We start from the raw sequence: 24,490 nt of genomic DNA on the forward strand, positions 1-24,490 counted from the left end.
AGATGTTCTCACCTTCTTGAAGAGGTATGTCCAGGTTGAAGGAGAAAGCACCGATGTCGTTGATCCTTTCGGGATCTGGACAAGTAAAAGACAGGTCAAGGTAACCCTGAGGGTCGATGGCAGCGGGAACATCCTCCACCCACCCTCCAGCTTCGCAATTGGAGGGAGCAGAGGCTACCTGACGTACGCAGGGCAGCCGAAGGTGTGCCGAACCTGCGGGAGGTCAGGCCACATGGCAGCCGACTGCAAGGTGACCGTATGCCGAAATTGCAAGCAGGAAGGCCACCTGACCAAGGATTGTAAGGAGGCCAAGAACTGTAACCTGTGCGGAGAGGCGGGCCACATGTACAAGGCCTGCCCAAGACGAGGAGCCGCTACCTACGCACAGATGGCCAGAGGTAGCAACACGAATACGAGCCGCGGACCAACAAAGGCGAGGAAGGCAAATGAAAATAGCGTGGAAACGGTGCCTGGAGGCACCCAGAAGGAAGAGCAGGCAGTAGCGGAGCAGACGGCAGACAGCGGGGAGGTGCAGCAGCCGATCCAAGCTCCGTCAATGCAGTCAGAGGAAATGGAAGAGGAGGAATCAAAGGATGCAGAGGACTGGATCACAGTAAAAAACAGGAAGAGGAAACCTCTTGGGGGCCCCAAAGCCACCCAGCGAAGGGGAAAGCGACACCTACAAGGCGAAGACGCATGCAGCTCTTCCGATGGTGAGGATGGGCGCAAGAAGGGTCGTCATCGGAGGAAGAGGCAGAGCATTGTGAGGAGAAAGGAGGGCAGCACCGCCCAGGAAGGAAAGGACGATCCCTCTGAGGGGACGGGTAATGGCCTCCCCCTACCCGGTGAGAACCAGGAGGTACTCACCGGCCCACAGCTCCAGGTATCTGGGAGCAGCGGTCCTATGACAGCCCTGCTGTCAGACGGAGAACTGGTCAGTGCGGACCACGGGCCCGACACGAAGACAACAGAGTGGGGTAATGGCCCCAGCGCGGAGCTGGACAGTTACCTCAGCCCTGCCAAGGTCCAACAGTTTGCCGCCACCACAGGGATGCACGCAGCTACCCCAGAAGGGCAGGACCAGCAGCAAACGGACACCGGTAAACCTGTAAACTGTTAAAATGGGGTTGAAAATTGCTAGCATCAACGTGCGTAGCATCAAATCGGCTACGCGATGCATTTCAACACTGGCCTCCCTGGCCAGCGTCAAAGCCGACGTCCTGTTTCTGCAGGAGTGCGGGATACCCCACCTCAGCAGTTACAGGAGGTGGTCGAGCTTGTGGGCCCATGGGCCGTCAGTGTGGTCGGGGGGCAACGATAACCGCTCCTCAGGCCTAGGGATCCTTTTGCGGGGAGGTAACTTCACTATCTCCGAGGTTAAGGAGGTGGTGGGCGGGCGCCTCCTCGTTGTGGATGTTAAATACAGAAACGCTCCCGTAAGACTAATCAACGTGTACGCCCCAGCGGATAAGAGTGAACGGTTGGCCGTCCTGCAACAGCTTCCACTGCTGCTGGCTACGTCCAGGCCGGTCATTCTGGCCGGAGACTTCAACTGCATCATTGATGCAGATGGACGATCCGGCGGGGGGGACAGTAAACTGGACGCTACGTCCAGAGCCCTGATGGAAACGGTCAAAGATGCCAAGCTGCACGACGTCTTCAGCACCCCTGCAGATGGAGCGCAGCGTAGATACACATGGTCACGGGCAGACGGGTCTATCCGCTCAAGGATAGATTACCTGTTTGTGTCCCGAACGTTCTCGGTCAGAACCACCGACGTCAAGCCGGTGTTCTTCTCTGACCACTGCCTCCTACTGGCCGACTGTCACCTACAGGACGAGCAGCGGACGGGCAAGGGAACGTGGAAACTGAACACTAAGCTGTTGACCCCGGGAAACATCGAGGAGCTCAAGAGGGATTACGCAGGTTGGAGAACCGCAAAGTGTCTCTTTGAGTCTCCAGCAGACTGGTGGGAAACAGTAAAAGGGAACATCAAGAGATTCTTCATCCTCAAAGGTGTTCAGGAGGCGAGAGAGAGGCGGGGAAAACTGTCCCAGCTCCAGGAAAGTATGCAGAACCTGCTCCTGCTGCAGACGTTGGGGGTCGATGTCACGGAGGACCTCAAGGAGGTGAAGGGCCAGCAAGCCTCGCTCTTTGCCTCGGAGGCCTCCAAGATAATCTTCCGGTCCAGGGTCCGCTCGGTAGAGCAGGACGAGACGTGCTCACGTTTCTTCTTCCAGAAGGTGCACAGAGAGCTCCGTGCTCAGCAGCCTGAAGGAAGAAGATGGCTCGGTAACGTCATCTCAGGCTGACGTCATGAGGATCAGTAAATCCTTCTATGCCAGCCTGTATGACGCGAAGCCAACCGACAGCACGGCCTCACAGTCGTTCCTGTCCTCTATCACGGAGGTCCTAGAGGACGGAACGCGAGAGAGGCTGGACCAGCCGCTATCTCTGGATGAGCTGACCAGGGCCCTCGAGTCCTTCGAAAAGAATAAAACTCCCGGAAGCGATGGCTTACCGGTCGAGATCTATTCCGCTCTTTGGGACTTGATTGGCCGGGACCTGCTGGAGGTGTACGTCAGTATGCTTCGGGCAGGTACCATGAGTGAATCCATGAGGAAAGGCATCATCACCCTCATCTATAAGCGGAAGGGGGAGAGGGATGAAATTAGAAATTGGAGACCGATCTCACTGCTAAACACAGACTACAAAATCTTGTCAAAGGTCATCGCTAACCGGGTCAGGTCTGCTCTGGGAACGGTGATCCACCCCGACCAAACCTGTGCTGTACCGGGCAGGAAGATCTCTGAGAGCCTCGCACTCCTCAGGGATACGATCGCCTACGTGCAGGACAGGGGGGTGGACACCTGCCTCATCAGCCTGGACCTCCTAGGAGAAAGCCTTTGACAGGATATCGCATACATATGAGGGATGTCCTCTCCAAAATGGTCTTTGGGGAGGGAATCTGCAATTGGATCAGACTGCTCTACACCAACATTGTCAGTGCAGTCTCAATCAATGGGTGGGAATCAGATAGCTTCCCTGTAAGATCTGGAGTCAGGCAGGGCTGCCCACTCTCTCCTGCCTTGTTTGTATGTTGCATAGAGCCATTTGCCGAATCCATCAGGAAGGATGCGAGCCTGAGAGGGGTGACTATTCCTGGCAGCGGGGGCCTACAGGTTAAGGCCTCCCTGTACATGGATGACGTCGCCGTTTTCTGCTCGGATCCGCTGTCCGTGCACAGACTCCTGTGCATCTGCGACCAGTTCGAGCGGGCCTCGGGGGCCAAGGTAAACCGAGGGAAGAGCGAGGCCATGCTCTTCGGGAACTGGACCGACCAATCCTATATCCCCTTCACCGTCAGGACTGGCCACCTGAAGGTGCTGGGTATTTGGTTCGGGGGGGCTGGGGCGTGCGCCAAGACCTGGGAGGAGCGGATCAGGAAGATGAGACAGAAACTAGGCAGATGGGAGCAACGGTCGCTCTCCATCGCGGGGAAAAACCTGGTCATCAGGTGCGAGGTACTCTCAGTATTGTTGTATGTGGCACAGGCCTGGCCTATCCCCAGAACCTGTGCTGCCGCAGTCACCCGGGCCATCTTCCACTTCATGTGGAGATCAAAGATGGACCGGGTCCGAAGAGACACCATGTACAAAGACCGGTGCAATGGGGGAAAAACACTCCCAATGCCACCCTCGCCCTGATGGCCACCTTTGTGTGTGGCTGCATCAAGCTGTGCGTGGATCCCCGGTACGCAAACATCAAGTGTCACTACGTACTGAGGTTCTACCTGTCCCCGGTGTTGCAAAGGATGGGCCTGGCCTCGCTGCCACGGAACGCTCCGAGTAGTTGGACCGTTCCGTACCACCTGTCCTTCGTGGAGAAATTTCTGAAGAAAAACACCTTTGACCACAAGTCCATCAGGAAGTGGTCAGCACGTAGCGTCCTTGAGACCCTTCGGGAAAAGGAGAGGGCGGATCCTGTTGAGTGGTTCCCTGAGCAGACTGTCAAAGCAATTTGGCAGAATGCCTCATCGCCAGAACTTTCTAACAAGCACCAAGACATGGCTTGGCTGGTGGTGAGAAGGGCTCTACCCGTGAGATCGTTTATGCACGCCCGGACTCTCTGCCGCACCGCACGCTGCCCTCGAAGTGGCTGCGGGGGGGACGAGACTGTCACACACCTCCTTCTGGAATGTGCCTATGCAGAGGAAGTCTGGAGAGGATTGCAGTGGTATTTGTCGAGGTTCGTCCCGAGCAGCGCCGTGACACGGGACTCCGTGCTCTACGGCCTGTTCCCCGGGACGCACACCGAGACGAATATCAACTGCGCCTGGAGGATCATCAACTCGGTGAAGGACGCTCTCTGGCTGGTCCGAAACCTGTTGATCGTCCAGCTGAAGGAGTTGACCCCGACTGAGTGTTGCAGACTGGCACATTCCAAGGTCCAAGACTACGTGTTGAGGGACGCGCTGAAGCTTGGGGCAGCTGCCGCCAAGGCGCGGTGGGGAAAGACCACCGTTTAACATCTGCCTGTCTAAAGAAGATCAGGGGGCCCATGCAGTCATTTGGGCTCTGCTGACGCCTCAGCCCAATATAAGGGCATAGGAGTGAGAAATGCACAGACTTGCATGTAAAAAGGAAAATTCTAAATTGTGTATGTTAATGTGAACATATGTATGGCATTACCCAATGTACAGTGTATCAAATTATTTATGAATATTTACGAATAAAGTATATTTTGAAATAAATAAAAAAAAAATTCTGTTCTTATCAGTTTAATATCTGATATCCCCGTATGTGGGGAGCTCTGTATTAAATTGATTTTTGGAGCAGGGGGCTCGACTCGGAGCTTGCTCTGTTCACCCCACACATCGGCCTGGTATTGCAGTATTTCGGGGAACGGTGTACCCTTCCTTACCAAAGTTAACAATAGATTTATTTATCTTTCAGTGCTGTGACCTCACTAATGTCTTATGTGCGGTTCATGTAATTCCCCCACATCAGCCCCTATGTCTGACTGCCCCTCCTTGCATTTGTCAGTTTAATATCTGATATTCCCCATGTGGGGAACTGGATATTAAATTGATTTTTGGAGCAGGGGGCTGGACTCGGAGCTTGCTGTATTCACCCCACACATCGTCCTGGTATTGCAGTATTTCTGGGAACTGTGTACACGTCCTTACCAAAGTTAAAAGTAGATTTATACAACCTCACTGAAGTAATCTCCTATATGAGGTTCGTGTGTGCAATCCCCCACATCAGCCCATGTCTGACTGACCCTCCTGATGCCTTGCATTTATGTGGCTATATTCAAGCAGCACATGCCTTTGGTTTGTTTCCTGGATAGACTCAAACCCTCATGTTTGCTTCATATCTTACTGTACGCAATCCAGCCGTTTCACAAAATCCCTACAGTGCACAGACAGGCCATTTGGCCCAACAAGTATCCCACCCAGATCTTCTACTCTATTACTCAACAATTATGGAACAATTTAGCGTGGTCCACTCCACCTAACCTGCACATCTTTGGACTGTGGGAGGAAACTGGAGCACCCGGAGCAAACCCACGCAGACACGGGGAGAGAATGTACAACCTCCACACAGTCGCCCCAAGGCTGGATGAGTGGCTGAGCAGAGGCCACGGTGACCGTCTGCCGAAATTGCAAGCAGGAAGGTTACCCGACTAAGGATTGTAAGGAGGCCAAGAACTGTAACCTGTGCGGAGAGGCAGGCCACATGTACAAGGCCTGCCCAAGATGAGGAGCCGCCACTTACGCACAGATGGCCGGAGGTGGCAACACGAGCCGGGGACCGCCAAAGACCAGCAAGGTACCACAAAATAGCACGGAAACGGTGCCTGGAGGCACCCAGAAGGAAGAGCAGGCGGTATGGAGCAGACGGCAGACAGCGGGGAGGTGCAGCAGCCGATCCAAGCTCCTTCAAGGCAGACGGAGGAAATGGAAGAGGAGGAATCAAAGGAGGCAGAGGACTGGATCACAGTAAAAAACAGGAAGAGGAAACCTCTCGGGGGCCCCAAAGCCACGCAGAGAAGGGTGAAACGACACCTGCAAGCCGAGGACACAGGCAGCTCTTCCGATGGTGAGGACGGGCGCAAAAAGGGTTGCCACCAGAGGAAGAGACAGAGCGCCGTGGGGAGAAAGGAGGGCAGCACCACTCAGGAAGGGAAAGACGATCCCTCTGTCGGGAGGGGTAAAGGCCTCCCCCGACCCGGTGAGAACCAAGATTTGCCCACCGGCCCACAGCTCCAGGTAACTGGGAGCAGCGGTCCTGTGACAGCCCCGCTGTCAGATGGAGAACTGGACGGTGCGGACCCTGGGCTCGACACAAAGACACCAGAGCGGGGAAGTGTCTCCAGTGTGGAGCCGGACAGCTATCTCAGCCCTGGGATGGTCCAGCAGTTTGCTGTCACCACGGGGATTCACGCAGCTACCCCAGAGGAGCAAGACCAGCAGCAAATGGACACTGTTAACCTTGTAAATTGTTAAAATGGGGTTTAAAATTGCCAGCATCAATGTGCGTAGCATCAAATCGGCTACGCGATGTGTTTCAACGATGGCCTTCCTGGCCAGTGTTAAAGCCGACCTCCTGTTTCTGCAGGAGTGTGGGATACCGCACCTCAGCAACTGCAGGAGATGGTCGAGCTTGTGGGCCCATGGGCAGTCAGTTTGGTCGGGGGGCAACGATAGCCGCGCCTCCGGCCTGGGTATCCTGTTGCGAGGGAGCAACTTCACCATCTCCGAGGTTAAGGAGGTGGTGGGCGGGCGCCTCCTCGTCGCCGACGTTATGTACAAGAATGCTCCCCTGAGACTGATCAATGTGTACGCCCCAGTGGGTAAGAGTGAACGGTTGGCCATCCTGCAGCAGCTTCCACTGTTGCTGGCTACGTCCAGGCCGGTCATTCTGGCCGGAGACTTCAACTGTATCATTGATGCAGATGGACGATCCGGCCGGGGGGACAGTAAACTGGACGCCACGTCCAGAGCCCTAATGGACGCGGTAAAAGATGCCAAGCTGCACGACGTCTTCAGCGCCCCTGCAGACGGGGCGCAGCGTAGATATACCTGGTCACGGGCAGACGGGTCTATCCGCTCAAGGATAGATTACCTGTTTGTGTCCCGAACGCTCTCGGTCAGATCCACCGACGTCAAGCCGGTGTTCTTCTCTGACCACTGCCTCCTGCTGGCCGACTGTCACCTACAGGACGAGCAGCGGGCGGGTAAGGGAACGTGGAAGCTGAACACTAAGCTGTTGACCCCGGGAAACATTGAGGAGCTCAAGAGGGACTACGCAGGTTGGAGAACCGTGATGCCCCTCTTTGAGTCTCCAGCGGACTGGTGGGAAACAGTTAAAGGGAACATCAAGAGGTTCTTCATCCTCAAAGGTGTTCAGGAGGCGAGAGAGAGGCGGGGAAAACTGTCCCAGCTCCAGGAAAGTATGCAGAACCTGCTCCTGCTGCAGACGATGGGGGTCGATGTCACGGAGGACCTCAAGGAGGTGAAGGGCCAGCAAGCCTCGCTCTTTGCCTTAGAGGCCTCCAAGATAATCTTCCGGTCCAGGGTCCGCTCGGTGGAGCAGGACGAGACGTGCTCACGTTTCTTCTTCCAGAAGGTGCACAAAGAGAGCTCTGTGCTCAGCAGCCTGAAGGAAGAAGACGGCTCGACAACGTCATCTCAGGCTGACATCATGAGGATCAGTAAATCCTTCTATGCCAGCCTGTATGACGCGAAGCTGACCGACAGCGCGGCCTCCCAGTTGTTCCTGTCCTCTATCACGGAGGTCTTAGACGACAGAACACGCGAGAGGCTGGACCAGCCGCTATCTCTGGACGAGCTGACCAAGGCCCTCGAGTCCTTCGAAAAGAATAAAACTCCCGGAAGCGATGGCTTACCGGTCGAGCTCTATTCCGCTCTGTGGGACTTGATTGGCCAGGACCTGCTGGAGGTGTATGTCAGTATGCTTCGGGCAGGTACCATGAGCGAATCCATGAGGAAAGGCATCATCACCCTCATCTATAAGCGGAAGGGGGAGAGGGAGGAACTCAAAAATTGGAGACCGATCACACTGTTGAATGCAGATTACAAAATCCTGTCAAAGGTAATTGCCAACCGGGTCAGGTCTGCTCTGGGGTCGGTGATTCACCCTGACCAAACCTGTGCTGTGCCAGGCAGGAAGATCGCTGAGAGTCTCGCACTCCTCAGGGATACGATCGCCTACGTGCAGGACAGAGGGTTGGACGCCTGCCTGATCAGCCTGGACCAGGAGAAAGCCTTTGACAGGATATCTCACAGGTATATGAGAGATGTTCTCTCCAAAATGGGCTTTGGGGAGGGAATCTGCAATTGGATCAGACTGCTCTACACCAACATCGTCAGTGCAGTCTCAATCAATGGGTGGGAATCAGATAGCTTCCCAGTCAGATCTGGAGTCAGACAGGGCTGCCGTCTCTCTCCTGCCTTGTTTGTGTGCTGCATAGAGCCATTTGCCGAGTCCATCAGGAAGGATGCGAGCCTGAGAGGGGTGACTATTCCTGGCAGCGGGGGCCTGCAGGTTAAGGCCTCCCTGTACATGGATGACGTCGCCGTTTTCTGCTCGGATCCGCTGTCCGTGCGCAGACTCATGTGCATTTGTGACCAGTTCGAACGGGCCTCGGGGGCCAAGGTAAACCGAGGCAAGAGCGAGGCCATGCTCTTCGGGAACTGGGCCGACCAATCCTCTATCCCCTTCACCGTCAGGACCGACCACCTGAAGGTGCTGGGTATTTGGTTCGGGGGGGCTGGGGCTTGCGCCAAGTCTTGGGAGGAGCGTATCAGTAAAGTGAGGCAGAAACTGGGCAGATGGAGGCTACGGTCGCTCTCCATCACGGGAAAAAACCTGGTCATCAGGTGTGAGGCACTGTCATTGCTGTTGTACGTGGCACAGGTCTGGCCTATTCCCAGAACCTGCGCCGCTGCAGTCGCCCGGGCCATCTTCCAGTTCATATGGAGTTCAAAGATGGACCGGGTCCGAAGGGACTCACTGTACAAAGATCTGGGCAACGGGGGAAAAAATACACCCAATGCCACCCTCACCCTGATGGCCACCTTTGTGTGTGGCTGCATCAAGCTGTGTGTGGATCCCCGGTACACAAACACCAAGTGTCACTACGTACTGAGGTTCTACCTGTCCCCGGTGTTGCGAAGGATGGGCCTGGCCTCGCTGCCGCGGAACGCTCCGAGTAGTTGGACCGTTCCGTACCACCTGTCCTTCGTGGAGAAATTTCTGAAGAAAAACACCTTTTGACCACAAGTCCATCAGGAAGTGGTCAGCACGTAGCGTCCTCGAGACCCTTCGGGAAAAGGAGAGGGCGGATCCTGTTGAGTGGTTCCCTGAGCAGACTGTCAAAGCAATTTGGCAGAATGCCTCATCGCCAGAACTTTCCAACAAGCACCAAGACATGGCTTGGCTGGTGGTGAGAAGGGCTCTACCTGTGAGATCCTTTATGCACGCCCGGACTCTCAGCCGCACCGCACGCTGCCCTCGAAGCGGCTGCGGGGGGGACGAGACTGTCACACACCTCCTTCTGGAATGTGCCTATGCAGAGGAAGTCTGGAGAGGAATGCAGTGGTATTTGTCGAGGTTCGTCCCGAGCAGCGCCGTGACGCGGGACTCCGTGCTCTACGGCCTGTTCCCCGGGACGCACACCGAGACGAACATCAACTGCGCCTGGAGGATCATCAACTCGGTGAAGGACGCTCTCTGGGCGGTCCGAAACCTGTTGATCTTCCAGCTGAAGGAGTTGACCCCGACTGAGTGTTGCAGACTGGCACATTCCAAGGTCCAGGACTACGTGTTGAGGGACGCGCTGAAACTTGGGGCAGCTGCCGCCAAGGCACGGTGGGGAAAGACCAGCGTTTAACATCTGCCTGTCGAAAGAAAAGCAGGGGGCCCATGCAGTCATTTGGGCTCTGCTGGCACCTCAGCTCAATATATGAGTGAGAAATGCACTGATCTGTATGTAATAATGATAATTCGGAGCTGTGTATGTAAATGTGGAAATATGAATGGCATTACCTAATGTACAGTGTATCAAATTATTCTATGCATATTTTATGAATAAAGTATATTTTTGAAATTAAAAAAAATTCTGTTCTTATCAGTTTAATATCTGATATCCCCGTATGTGGGGAACTGTATATTAAATTGATTTTTGGAGCAGGGGGCTGGACTCGGAGCTTGCTCTGTTCACCCCACACATCGGCCTGGTATTGCAGTATTTCTGGGAACGGTGTACCCTTCCTTACCAAAGTTAACAATAGATTTATTCATCTTTCAGTGGTGTGACTTCACTAATGTCTTATGTGAGGTTCATGTAATTCCCCACATCAGCCCCCCCATGTCTGACTGCCCCTCCTTGCATTTGTCAGTTTAATATCTGATATTCCCCATGTGGGGAACTGGATATTAAATTGATTTTTGGAGCAGGGGGCTGGACTCGGAGCTTGCTGTATTCACCCCACACATCGGCCTGGTATTGCAGTATTTCTGGGAACGGTGTACCCTTCCTTACCAAAGTTAACAATAGATTTATTCATCTTTCAGTGGTGTGACCTCACTGAAATAATGTCTTATGTGAGGTTCATGTAATCCCCCACATCAGCCCCCATGTCTGACTGACCCTCCTTGCATTTATCAGTTTAATATTTGATATCCCCTCATGTGGGGAACTCTGTATTAAATTGATTTTTGGAGCAGGGGGTTCGATTGGAGCTTGCTCTGTTCACCCCACACATCGGCCTGGTATTGCAGTATTTCTGGGAACGGTGTACCCTTCCTTACCAAAGTTAACAATAGATTTATTCATCTTTCAGTGGTGTGACCTCACTGAAATAATGTCTTATGTGAGGTTCATGTAATCCCCCACATCAGCCCCCATGTCTGACTGACCCTCCTTGCATTTATCAGTTTAATATTTGATATCCCCTCATGTGGGGAACTCTGTATTAAATTGATTTTTGGAGCAGGGGGTTCGATTGGAGCTTGCTCTGTTCACCCCACACATCGGCCTGGTATTGCAGTATTTCTGGGAACGGTGTACACATCCTTACCAAAGTTAAAAGTAGATTTATACAACCTCACTGAAGTAATCTCCTATATGAGGTTCGTGTGTGCAATCCCCCACATCAGCCCATGTCTGACTGACCCTCCTGATGCCTTGCATTTATGTGGCTATATTCAAGCAGCACATGCCTTTGGTTTGTTTCCTGGATAGACTCAAACCCTCATGTTTGCTTCATATCTTACTGTACGCAATCCAGCCGTTTCACAAAATCCCTACAGTGCACAGACAGGCCATTTGGCCCAACAAGTATCCCACCCAGATCTTCTACTCTATTACTCGACAATTATGGAACAATTTAGCGTGGTCCACTCCACCTAACCTGCACATCTTTGGACTGTGGGAGGAAACTGGAGCACCCGGAGCAAACCCACGCAGACACGGGGAGAGAATGTACAACCTCCACACAGTCGCCCCAAGGCTGGATGAGTGGCTGAGCAGAGGCTGGTAGCTAAGTTTGGTACCCATGGGGATGGCCTCAACTGGGACCTTGGGTTCATGTCGCACTACAGGGGACCCCACTGCACTACACACTTACACACGCACTCACACGTTCACACATGCACTCACACACCTACACACACACACATACATACGCACACTCACACACGCACGCATACACACACGTACACATACATGCACACATACACTCACATAAACACACGTGCACACACGTACACACTCTTATATACTCACGCACTCACACGACCCCCTCTCATCAAACACACACACATACACCCCCCAAACACACCCTCTCACAGGCTTATGCCCTGTAACACCCATGCACACATTCTACTGAGCACGCATACATGCATTCTCTCATGTGCACTCACGCGCACACACTCTCTCTCCCTCATGCGCACTCACACACACACACGTCTGTATATAGACGTGTGACCATGGAGCGTAAGGTATAGCAGCAGATCTGGCCATTCGGCCCATTGGGTTTGCCCCACCATTTTGATCATAGCCGATCTGTTTCTCAAATCCATTCCCTTTCCTTCTCCCCATAACCCTGGATCCCCTGAACAATGGGGTAAACAGTTTAGTTCCCCTTACCTGAGGAAAGATTTACTGCCATTGGAGAGAGTGCAGCAGCCAGTCTGCCCGGTTGTTACTGGGTATGGAGGGACTGCCTTATGAGCAGGTTGGGCCTGTACTGATAGGAGCTTAGGAGAATGAGCAGGACCGTATTGAAAGGGCTTGACAGGGGACCTGGGGAAAGGTTGTTTCCCCCATGGGCGAGAGTCTAGCACCAGAGGGCATTACCTCAGAGTAAGGCAGATGAAAGATGTGGAGGAATTTCTCCCATGAGGGGGATGAATCCTTTACCACAGGTGACTGTCAAGGCTGGCTCATTACGTATGTTCAGGATGTGGAGGAGCCGGTGTTGGACCAAGGTGGACAAAGTAAACATCACACAGCACCAGGTTACAGTCCAGTTTATTTGGAAGCACTAGCTTTCGGAGCGCTGCTCCCCCGTCAACTTCCTGATGAAGGAGCGGTGTTCTGAAAGCAAGTCCTTCCAAGTAAACCTGTTGGACTATCACCTGGTGCTGTGGGATTTTTAACTAAGTACAGTAGTGCCTCGACAAACGGCCGACCCCGCTCACAAACAAATCAGCTTACGAACAGGATTGTATGTAAGATTTTGCTTCAGCGTACATTCGGAATTCAAGGTACGAACGAAGGTGCGACCGCAAAAAGCCCGTGTGTGAAACCGTGGTTTCATTGTTCTGCTTTGCTATGCACTAGTTGAACGCAAAAGCTCTCAGGTCCCACCTGATCTCATTTAGTCATCTTTGGCGTGTGCGCTGTGAACAGCATTCGTTGCTACGTCCAAGTATTCTTACACAATCCAAACAATGGGAAACATTCATTCAGTTCACAAACTTTTCAGTTTGCGAACCGGGACCCGGAACGGATTAAGTTCGCAAGTCGAGGCGCTCCTGTATATTCAAGGCTGAGATAGACAGATCTTTGATCGGTAAGGTGGGGGGGGAAGAAGGAAAGTGGGAGTGGAGGGTGGTCTGATCAGCCACGGGCTCGTTAAATGGCAGGGCCATACTCGATGGGCTGAATGGCCTGGTTTCTCCTCCTGTGGTTGAGTTAGTTTTTGTCCAATGGTTCGGGTGGGTTTTGCAGGAGAGGGGTTGGAGGGGGGAGGGTGTGTGTGTGTCGGGGAGGGGGTGATGGTAAGCAATATGCGGTGGGAAATAGTCTGGAAGCTGTCACTGCAGATCTTAAACTGGATTGATAACGGATTCCCTTGTCCCCATATCCTGTCAAACAGCAGGCCACAGTCGGTGGGACAGATCTCTGAGAGCAGTCTATCAAGATCGGGAGGTCTGCTGGTAAGTGTCATCATTCACCGGTCTGTATATCCTGTGACCATAGAGCGTAATGTGAGAAACAAAACTCACTCACTTCTATGATTTCAGTCCGAGACAAGATCTGAATCAGTAGTGCCCTTTATTTCACATTTGCAAGTGGGTGCGATGTCCACAAGGCAGGGACAAAACACACACCGAATTCAACGAATACTCAATATTTATATAATTTAGTTTCTATATTTTTTAATGTTTCATTGCTCCTCCCCTGTTTACATTCTCCGCTTCCCTAAGACCGGTACCCCTTACTCCTGTTTATCTCTTGCCTTATCCGGCCTTGTCTGTGACAAAACGCTTATTTCTGGCCTCACAAGGCCATTTGACCTCATCCCGCTGTGGGTCATTGTTCGGCATATCCTTTCCTTACCATTATCTACTCCCTCCATTTGTGTCTCCCCTCTCATACCGATCGTTAAGACCCTTTTAATTGGGGTTTGTTCCTGTGTTTCTGAAAAACGTTTATACCTATTGTTTGTACAGGCGTATCGAGCTTAACTGTCTCCCCTCACAGCACCTTATCTATTCCCCTGTAATATCTACCATTGTTTTGCAGCCCCGTTTCATTCTTACAGACATTTTTAGCTAATACAAAAAAAAAGATGTATTCCCTCCACATAGTTTCCATTCTTGTTGACTCAGCTCTTGTCTGAAACAATTACACACTGGTGTGAGTTCATTTACTTTGTATAAGTATTATAATTGCAGAAGTAACCCTACTTTATCTATATCCCACAGTAAGGTATAGCAGCAGATCTGGCCATTCGGCCCATCGGGTTTGCCCCGCCATTTTGATCACGGCCGATCTGTTTCTCAAATCCATTCCCTTCCCTTCTCCCCGTAACCCTGGATCCCCTGAACAATAAAGAACCGATCGCTCCCTCTCTCTCTGTCTTAAATACCCTCAGTGTCATGACCCCCACTCCCCCACAGCCCCCTCCAGCCATGCGTCCCACAGATTCCCCACCCTGCGGCTGAAGAAATCCCACCTCCCCTCAGTTTGCAAGGGTGGACCCTTCACTCTGAGGCTGGGCCCTCATGTCCTGGTCTCTCCGACTGGTGAAAACGTCTTTGTCACATCCACTATATCCAGGCCACTCAGTCTCCTGTAAGTTTCAGTTCGATTGCCCCCTTCATCCAGTGACCCAGGGACTTCAGCCATTCCCCCACTGATGTCACCTCATGTCCCTGTGTCTGTAGAGGGTGTCTGTTCTCACGTCTGCTCTATGTGTTTCGTTGGTGTGACTGCTCTCTGCTCTGCACCGTGTGTGTGTGTCTCTCTCTCTCTCTCTCTCACTACAGTGCGACCTCTCTTGTCATTGCTTCATGTGTCTCCTCTGTGTGACAGCTCTCAGCACTATGTCCACCGACAGTGTCACTGCCCGTACCTGTGTCCCGTCTGTGTGTCTTTGCAGTGCGTGTGTTGGGGACAGTTCCAGACAGTCCGTTCCTGTGTCTGTTGAAACTAAGACTCCCCGGTCTTTGTCAGGATCCAGTCCTCGCCGTGAGATGAAACGGTGAATGTGAGATGGAGATTCAGATTCCAGCCAAGGTCCTCATCTCTGCTCAAGTGTCCACAGCTTTGTACATGCCCCTGCTCTTATTCTGAGAATGTACATATACACGCAGGCACACACACACATGCAATCACACGGACACTATTACACAGACACACACACGCAATCGCACGGACACAATTACACACACACACTCAGGCACACACAAACATGCAATCACACGGATGCAATTACACAGACACACACACGCAATCGCACGGACACAATTACACACACACACTCAGGCACACACAAACATGCAATCACACGGATGCAATTACACACACATACGCAGGCACACGCGCACATACAATCACATGGACACAATTACACAGACGCACACGCAGGTACACACAAACATGCAATCACACGGATGCAATTACACAAATATACAGGTGCACAAACACAATTTCACTCAGACAAACACATGCACCGAGGTGCAGGTACACAATTACACAGCAGACACACAGAGGTACATGTTCTCAAACACACAGTCTCTCACACACACAGGCGCACATACGCAATTATATAGTCTCAAACACATACACACACACGCAGAGGCACAATTACACAGACACATCCACATACAGACACACATACATACAGGCACACATACCCAATTACACAGACACATACACACATACAGGCATACATAGTCAATTACACAGGCACACACACATTCCGGCACACTGACCCAATTACACAGACACCCACATACAGGCACACAGACATAATTACAAAGACTGACATACACACCCATAGAGGCACACAGAGCCAACTCCACAGTCACACACACACACACCCAATTACACACACACACACAATTACAGGCACACATACCCAATTTCACAGGCACACACACATGCAGGCACACAGACACACCCACATACAGGCACACAGACCCAATTACACAGACGCACACACATACAGGCACGCACACCCAATTACACAGTTAGACACACACACATACCTAATTACACAGGCATCTACAAATACAGGCACACACACACAGTTACACAGACACCCAGATGCAGTTGAACATATATACACACACAGCCGGATGGGCACACACATATGTGCAAGCACATGGAAACAGTTATACAATTGGCTGAATACATACATTTGCAAATACACAGACACAATCTCACAGTCAGACGGACACACAGACACATTCAGGTGCACGTGCACAGTAACAGTTGGACAGACACCCTGACCCATGTGCACATACACGATTACACAGTCAGGCAGACACACACGCAGGCACGTGTACATCACTACAGAATCGGACAGACACACACAGATGTACATTGACAGACTGGCACACTCACCCACCCACCAATACACACACACACCCGCCCCCACCTCCCCCCAGGAAGTCTCGATGCAGTGATTGGGAACAGAGGCTCTAACTTCTGTCCTTGCCCTTGACTCTGAGGCTGCTGCCCCCGGTCCCTGCTCCCTGGGAACAGGGAGACCCAGTGGTTGAGAAGCAGTTCCAGCGGAGGTGAGGTTGCAGGGTGGGAAAGCCGGGGGAGTGGGGAGGGGGGTGGGTTATGGAGCCTGAATCCCAACGTGGCCAATCCAGCAGGACCCAGGACGCTGGAATCCGATGACTGAAGCGAGTGGTGTGCCACCCGTTCAAAGTGATCACTGCGCCCCCCCCTGCCCAATCCTGGCTGAAGGGTGACTCCTCTCTCCTTTGCAGACACCCAGAGGAAGTTCCATCCCGTCCGGGAGGAGCACACCGAGAGACACAACCATGGGTGAGTGAAACACCTGACACAGTGGAACGGGAGCATAGAACAGTCCGGAACAGTACTGGCCCTTTGGCCCTCGATGTTGCGCCCGATGTGTGGAACCCATCTGATGCCCATCTAACCGGCACTATTTCCATTCTTGTCCATATGTTTATCCTATGAACATTCAAATGACCTTAAAGTTAGTGGCACGGTGGCTCAGTGGTTAGCGCTGTGGCCTCACGGCACCAGGGACCCAGGTTAGATTCCCGCCTCGGTCAACTGACTGTATGGAGTTTGCACATTCTCCCCCCAGTGTCTGCGTGGGTTTCCTCCGGGTGTTCCGGTTTCCTCTCACAACCCAAAGATGTGTAGGTTAGGGTGGATTGGCCATGCTAAATTACCCATAGTGCCCAGGGATGTGCAGGTTAGGGTGGATTGGCCATGCTAAATTACCCATAGTGCCCAGGGATGTGCAGGTTAGCGTGGATTGGCCATGCTAATTTACCCATAGTGCCCAGGGATGTGTAGGTTAGGGTGGTTTGGCCATGCTAAAATACCCATAGTGCCCAGGGATGTGCAGGTTAGGGTGGTTTGGCCATGCTAAAATACCCATAGTGCCCAGGGATGTGCAGGTTAGGGTGAGTTGGCTGTGCTAAATTACCCATAGTGCCCAGGGATGTGCAGGTTAGGGTGAGTTGGCCGTGCTAAATTACCCATCGTGCCCAGGGATGTGCAGGTTAGGGTGGATTGACCGTGCTGAATTACCCACTGCCCAGGGATGTGCAGGTTTGGTGCATTAGTCAGGGGTAAATGTAGAGCAGGGAGAATGGGTCTGGGGGAGTTACTCTTCGGAGGGTTGGTGTGGGCTTTTAGGGCCGAAGGGCCTGTTTCCACACCGCGGGGATTCTGCGATTCTTTCTCTGATTGTTGGTGAGTCTGCTCCTGTTGTGGGCAGTGCGTTCCACACCCCGACTACTCTCTGGGTAAGGAACCTACCTCTGCCATCAGCCCTACATCTACCACATCTCCGTTTACAGCTATGTCCCCACGTGCTGGCCGTCACCATCCGAGGGAAAAGGCTCTCACTGTCCAAGGAGGAGGAAAGGAGGAGGGGATCTCAGGGGAATTGGTGGGAGAGAGAGAGAGAGGGACAGGCCGAGGGTCAATCCATGGAGAGGTAGGAGGGAGATACACACTCGGAATGATATTTTTCGGGAGGGTTTGTTGGGATTGGGGTGGGTGGTGTTGCTGCCCTTTGGAGCGGGAGACACACTGAGGAGGGGGGAGGGGATGTTTCACAATGGTTGGATATTGAAATCCCCCCCACCCAGAGTACACTGGGCCCTCCCACCCTCCTTGGTGCCCCCTCCAAGTGTTGCTCAACGTGGAGGCGTAGAGATTAGGAGGGCAGGGCACTGCGGGGTCATCAGCAGGAGGCTTCCTCACCCGAGTTTAACCTGAAAGGATAGGGGTGCGGGGTAATCAGCCCCATGTTTAACCTGAAGGGATAGGGGTCAGGGCACTGTGGGGGTAATCAGCTCCGAGTTTAACCTGAAGGGATGGGGGTCAGGGGTCAGGGCACTGTGGGGGTAATCAGCTCCGAGTTTAACCTGAAGGGAAGGGGGTCAGGGGTCAGGGCACTGTGGGGTAATCAGCTCCGAGTTTAACCTGAAGGGATGGGGGTCAGGGGTCAGGGCACTACGGGGTAATCAGCTCCGAGTTTAACCTTAAGGGAAGGGGGTCAGGGGTCAGGGCACTGTGGGGTAATCAACTCCGAGTTTAACCTTAAGGGAAGGGGGTCAGGGGTCAGGGCACTGCAGGGTAATCAGCCCCAAGTTTAACCTGAAGGGATGGGGGTCAGGGGTTAGGACACTGTGGGATAATTAGCCCTGATTTTAACCTGAAGGGATGGGGGTCAGGGGTCAGGGCACTGTGGGGTAATCAGCCCTGAGTTTAACCTGAAGGGAAGGGGGTCAGGGGTCAGGGCACTGCGGGGTAATCAGCTCTGAGTTTAAACTTAAGGGAAGGGGGTCAGGGGTCAGGGCACTGCGGGGTAATCAGCTCTGAGTTTAACCTTAAGGGAAGGGGGTCAGGGGTCAGGGCACTGCGGGGTAATCAGCCCTGAGTTTAACCTGAAGGGATAGGGGTCAGGGGTCAGGGCACTGTGGGGTAATCAGCCCTGAGTTTAACCTGAAGGGATGGGGGTCAGGGGTCAGGGCACTGCGGGGTAATCAGCCCTGAGTTTAACCTGAAGGGATGGGGTCTCCTAAACGTTACCATCTCGAAGGACAAGGGCAGCAGATACATGAGAACAACACCCCCCCACCCCCACTGCCATCCTCCCCAGGGTCTCCCTCTGAGTCACCCTCACTCCTGACTGGGAAATACATTCCAGACATGACTCAGCGACAGTGAGGGGAGCAGTGAACTCGCTCCAGGTCAGGACCGTGCCCTGGGGGACATCTGGCAGACTGTGGCGTTTCCACTGCATTTCCCCGCTCCCCTGGTCGTTTTGGTTTTGGAGTTGTTGGGTTGAGTTGAGGGTGGGGGAGGGCATGTGGGCCGTGCCTTTGGAAGGCCATCAGTCAGCCCGCTGCTTCCGGAACCTTCTGTGTTTGACGCGTCTCGGGGGCCGAAGGGGCTGAGTCTCTGAAGTGGTTGCAGATGGAACCGGAGGGGAGCACGGGCCAAACCTTATGGACCAGGCTGAGGGATGTGAGCGTCGGCTGGTAGAAGTAGATTCAGTCGCTGCCCCTCCAGCAGGGAATCGGAAAGATATCCGGGAGGAGAGAGAGAGAGAGCGAAGGTACACGGGGCTGACTGGATTTCTCTTCAAAAGTGCCAGAACGACCAGATTCCCCGGCCCAATGTGCTGTCTCCTTTTCACGGTCATGCCTGAACATTCTCCTGACCCCACTCACTCCCTGGAACAGGCGCACTTCTCCAGAGAGCGTCACTGATTGCAGATCCACATCTCTCTCTCTCGCTCTCTCCCTCTCTCTCTCTCTGTATCTCTCTCTCTGTATCTCTCTCTCTCTCTCTGTTTCTCTATTTCTGTCTCTCTCTCTGTGTCTCTCTGTTTTTGTCTCTCTCTCTGTGTTTTTCTCTCTCTCTCTCTCTCTCTCTTCCCTGTCTCTCTCTCCCTGTGTCTCTCTGTTTCACTCTCTCCCTCTCTCTCTCTCTCCCCCTCTCTGTCTCTCTGTCACTCTCTCTGTCCCTCTCTCCTCCCCCCCTCGCTATCTGTCTCTGTCTCTCTCTCTCTTCCCTCTGTGTCTCTCTCTGTGTCTCTCTGTTTCTGTCTCTCTCTCTGTCTCTCTCTCCCTCTCCCCCCGTCTCTCTGTCCCTCTCTCCTCCCTCTCTCTCTATCTCTCTCTGTCTCTGTCTCTCTTTTTCTCTCTCTCTCCTCTCTCTCTGTCTCTGTCTCTCTCTCCCTGTCCCCTCTCTCTCCCTCCCCCCACTCTCTGACAGAGGTGGGTGGCTTGAGGGGGAGGGGGGAGTGCATTGAAAATGGAAGTGCCCGTAGAGGGCTCTCCAACCCCTGTCCAAGGGGCAAACTCCGTGGTGGGACCTGATCCCTCTCTGTTTGTTTGGGGCTCACCAACAGTTGTTCCCCCTTCCCCACCGCACCCCCTACTGCCTGCCCAGCCTGATGTTCACTTCATAGCCCAAGGGGCAGCGTATCAGACTGGACCAGGAACCGGGGACTGTTACACATCGGGGCGTGAGAGTTTCTGAATTGATATTTGTGGCCAAGTTACTTTCTCTCTTCAATTTAGGCTCACCTTCTGAAGGATCTGGAGACAGTGTGTCTCACAGGTGAGATGTTCCAGCATGGTTTTAACTCTGTTGGTGTCTCTGTGTGCCCTTCTCTGTCTCTGTGTTTTGCTGTGTCTCACTCACTGAGTGTGTGTCTCCTGCTCTCTGCCCTCCTTGGCTTCTCTGTTTTGCCTCAGTATCTTGCTTTCTGTCTCCCCGCTCTGTCGTTATCCTTCTGTATTCCTTCTTTGCTGTTGCTTGACTCTCTATTGTCATGTCTTTCTCTTCTCAAGTCTCTCTCTCTATCCATCAGTATCTCCTTCTCTCTTAGCCCCCTCTCTTTATCCCTATCTCCCTCAATCCCCTCCCTTTATCCCTATCTCCCTCAGTCCCCTCCCTTTATCCCTATCTCCCTCAGTCCCCTCCCTTTATCCCTATCTCCCTAAGCCCCCTCCCTTTATCCCTATCTCCCTCAGTCCCGTCTCTTTATCCCTATCTCCCTCAGTCCCCTCCCTTTATCTCTATCTCCCTCAATCCCCTCTCTTTATCCCTATCTCCCTCAGTCCCCTCCCTTTATCCCTATCTCCCCTCAATCCCCTCCCTTTATCCCTATCTCCCTCAGTCCCCTCCCTTTATCCCTATCTCCCTCAGTCCCCTCCCTTTATCCCTATCTCCCTCAATCCCTTCCCTTTATCCCTATCTCCCTCAGTCCCCTCCCTTTATCCCTATCTCCCTCAATCCCTTCCCTTTATCCCTATCTCCCTCAGTCCCCTCCCTTTATCCCTATCTCCCTCAGCCCCCTCCCTTTATCCCTATCTCCCTCCGTCCCGTCTCTTTATCCCTATCTCCCTCAGTCCCCTCCCTTTATCCCTATCTCCCTCAGTCCCCTCCCTTTATCCCAATCTCCCTCAATCCCTTCCCTTTATCCCTATCTCCCTCAGTCCCCTCCCTTTATCCCTATCCCCCTCAGTCCTCTCCCTTTATCCCTATCTCCCTCAGTCCCCTCCCTTTATCCCTATCTCCCTCCATCCCCTCCCTTTATCCCTATCTCCCTCAGTCCCCTCCCTTTATCCCTATCTCCCTCAGTCCCCTTCCTTTATCCCTATCCCCCTCAGTCCCCTCTCTTTATCCCTATCTCCCTCAGTCCCCTCCCTTTATCCCTATCTCCCTCCGTCCCCTCCCTTTATCCCTATCTCCCTCCGTCCCCTCCCTTTATCCCTATCTCCCTCAACCCCCTCTCTTTATCTCTCTCTAAGGGACCTGGAGCGCAACATTTTCACTCAAAAGCTGGTACGTGTGTGGAATGTGCTGCCAGAGGAAGTGGTGGGGGTGTTACACTGACAACATTTAACAGGCATCTGGATGGGGACAGGAATAGGAAGGGTTTGGAGGGATATGGGCCGGGTGCTGGCAGGTGGGACTAGATTAGGTTAGGGATGTCTGGGTTGGCACGGACGGGTTAGACTGAAGGGTCTGTTTCTGTGCTGTACATCTCAATGACTCTATGAAGTGTTTCCAACACTGACTAACACCGGGTACCAGGGTGGAGGGACACAGAACCGTACGGCACAGTACAGGCCCTTCGGCCCTCCATGTTGTGCCGGCCTAACCTCGGTGCCCTACATTTTACTATCATCCCTGTGCCTATCTAAGAGTCGCTGAAATGTCCCGAATGTATCTGACTCTACTCGCACAGCTGGTAGTGCACCCCACACACCCACCACTCCCCGTGGAAAGAACTGAACTCTGACACCTCCTTTTAAACGTCCCGGGAGTCGGGTTAGCTCAGTTGGCTGGACGGTTGGTTTGCAGAGCTGTGTGATGTCAACGGCGTGGGTTTAATTCCCATCACCGGTTTGGGGTTACCCCTTCTCAACTTCTCTCCCTCGCCCGAGCGCTGGGACCCCCTCAGGTTAAATCCCTCCCAGTCACTTCTTTCTGTAATGAGAGAGCAGCCCCCGGGGTCTGGTAGGACCATGGCAACACAGCAACGTAAATGTCCCGAGTGTATCCGACATTGGCTGGGTTGGTGGGTGGGAGTAGGATCGAAGTGGGTCCCCCGTGGACAGGGTGAGCTCAGAGAGGGCAGTGGGTGGTAAATGGAGAAGGTTTGAGGTTCAGGGCAGGGAAGGGGTTGCGGTGTCCAGGGGAGGACCATCACAGCAAGTTTGGCCCCTGTAAAGGAATGCCACAGCAGAGGCTGAAGAGTGTGAGTGTGTGTCTGTGTCTGTGGGTGTGTGAGTGTATCTGAGTGTGTGTGTTTCTGAGAGTGTGTGTGAGAGTGTCTGTGTGTGTCTGTGTGAGCAGTGTCAAGGCAGTGCAGCTCATGAAGTCCTGGCTTTGATGAAGCTGTGACTTTCAGCAGCTTATTTCACCCTGTTCTGGTTTTTGCAGAGCGGTTGTAAGGCAGAGGGGTAAAGCTGTTTACCGAAGACTGGGTGTGTGTGTTTGCCTGTGTATGTGTGTACGTGTGTGTGTCTCTATCTGTGTCTGTGTGTGTCTCTATCTGTGTCTGTGCGTGTGTGTGTATCTCTCTATCTTTGCCTGTGGGTCTGTGTGTGTGTGTTTGAGAGTGTGTATGTGTGTGTGTCTCTATCTGTGTCTGTGTGTCTGTGTTCTTGTGTGTGTACGTCTCTGTGCATTTTGGGTGGGTCTGTGTGTGTGTGTGTGTCTGTGTGTGTGTATTTGTGTCTGTGCATGTGTGTGTCTCTATCTGTGCCTATGTGTCTGTGCGTCTATCTCCCTATCTGTGTCTGTGTGTATGTGTCTGTGTGAGTGTGTGTGTGTGTGTGCATGTCTCTGTCATTTTGTGTGTGTCTGTGTGAGTGTGTGAGTATGAGTGTGTGTCTGTGTGTGAGTGTATGAGTGTGTGTGTTTTCTGAGAGTGTGTGTGAGTGTCTGTGTGTGTCTGTGTAAGTGTGTGTCTGTGTGTCTGAGAGTGTGTGTGTGTCTGTATGTGTCTGTGTGTCTGTGCGAGTGTCTGTGTGTGTGTGTGTGTGTGAGAGAGTGTCTGTGTATGTGCGAGAGTGTGTCTGTGTGTGTGTGTCTGTGTATGTCTGTGTGAATATGTGTGTGTGTGTCTGTGTGAGTCTGTGTCTGTGTGAGTGTGTGTCTGCATGTGTCTGTGTGTGTGTCTGCATGTGTCTGTGTGTGTCTGTGTGAGTGTGTGTCTGTGTGTGTGTGTGTCTGTGCGAGTGTCTGTGTGTGTGTGTATGTGTGAGTGTGTGTCTGTGTGTGTGAATGTGTGTGAGTGTGTGTGTGTGAGTGTGTGTGTGTGTGTGTGTCTGCGTGTGTGTCTGTGTGAGAGTGAATGTGTGTGAGAGTGATTGTGTGTGTGTCTGTGTGAATGAGTCTGTGAGTGTGAGTGTATGTGTGTCTGTGTGGGTGAGTGTGTCTGTGAGTGTGTGTGTGTGTGTGTGTGTGTTGTCGGAGGGGGGAGTTGTTAACGAAGGGTATAGGAGATATTTAATGCTGTCATGGCCTGGTCATGCAAGTGAGACTGACCCTGTGTCTCTCTGTGTGGATGTGTAATCTCAGGGAGTGAGACTGACCCTGTGTGATTCTGTGTGGATGTGTAATCACAGGGAGTGAGACTGACCCTGTGTGATTCTGTGTGGATGTGTAATCACAGGGAGTGATACTGACCCTGTGTGATTCTGTGTGGATGTGTAATCACAGGGAGTGAGACTGACCCTGTGTGTCTCTGTGTGTACACTCAGACAACCAGGAACATGAATTTGACTGGGAAAACACTACCATCATAGGACAAGCCAGACAGAGAACAGCCAGGGAATTCCTAGAGGTATGGCATTCATCCACTAACTCCATTAACAGACACATGGACCTGGACCCAATATACAAACCACTACAGCTGAAACTGACACCCGGAAACGGCAAGAACATCCATCAACAGACACATCGACCTGGACCC

General features: G+C 52.7%; 6 pseudogenes; all 6 read left to right on the forward strand.

Moving 5' to 3' along the window:
- The first annotated feature begins 4,738 nt into the window (after positions 1 to 4,738).
- On the forward strand, positions 4,739 to 4,918 carry LOC132806965 (U2 spliceosomal RNA; annotated as a pseudogene).
- A 90-nt stretch (positions 4,919 to 5,008) lies between these two features.
- LOC132806964 (U2 spliceosomal RNA) lies at positions 5,009 to 5,183 on the forward strand (annotated as a pseudogene).
- A 4,942-nt stretch (positions 5,184 to 10,125) lies between these two features.
- On the forward strand, positions 10,126 to 10,301 carry LOC132806962 (U2 spliceosomal RNA; annotated as a pseudogene).
- Positions 10,302 to 10,398: 97 nt separating this feature from the next.
- Positions 10,399 to 10,567, forward strand: LOC132806967 (U2 spliceosomal RNA; annotated as a pseudogene).
- Positions 10,568 to 10,667: 100 nt separating this feature from the next.
- Positions 10,668 to 10,836, forward strand: LOC132806966 (U2 spliceosomal RNA; annotated as a pseudogene).
- Positions 10,837 to 10,936: 100 nt separating this feature from the next.
- On the forward strand, positions 10,937 to 11,105 carry LOC132806968 (U2 spliceosomal RNA; annotated as a pseudogene).
- Positions 11,106 to 24,490: the final 13,385 nt, after the last annotated feature.

The sequence above is a fragment of the Hemiscyllium ocellatum genome, assembly GCF_020745735.1.
Source record: "Hemiscyllium ocellatum isolate sHemOce1 chromosome 15 unlocalized genomic scaffold, sHemOce1.pat.X.cur. SUPER_15_unloc_9, whole genome shotgun sequence".
Taxonomy (NCBI): Eukaryota; Metazoa; Chordata; class Chondrichthyes; order Orectolobiformes; family Hemiscylliidae; genus Hemiscyllium; species Hemiscyllium ocellatum.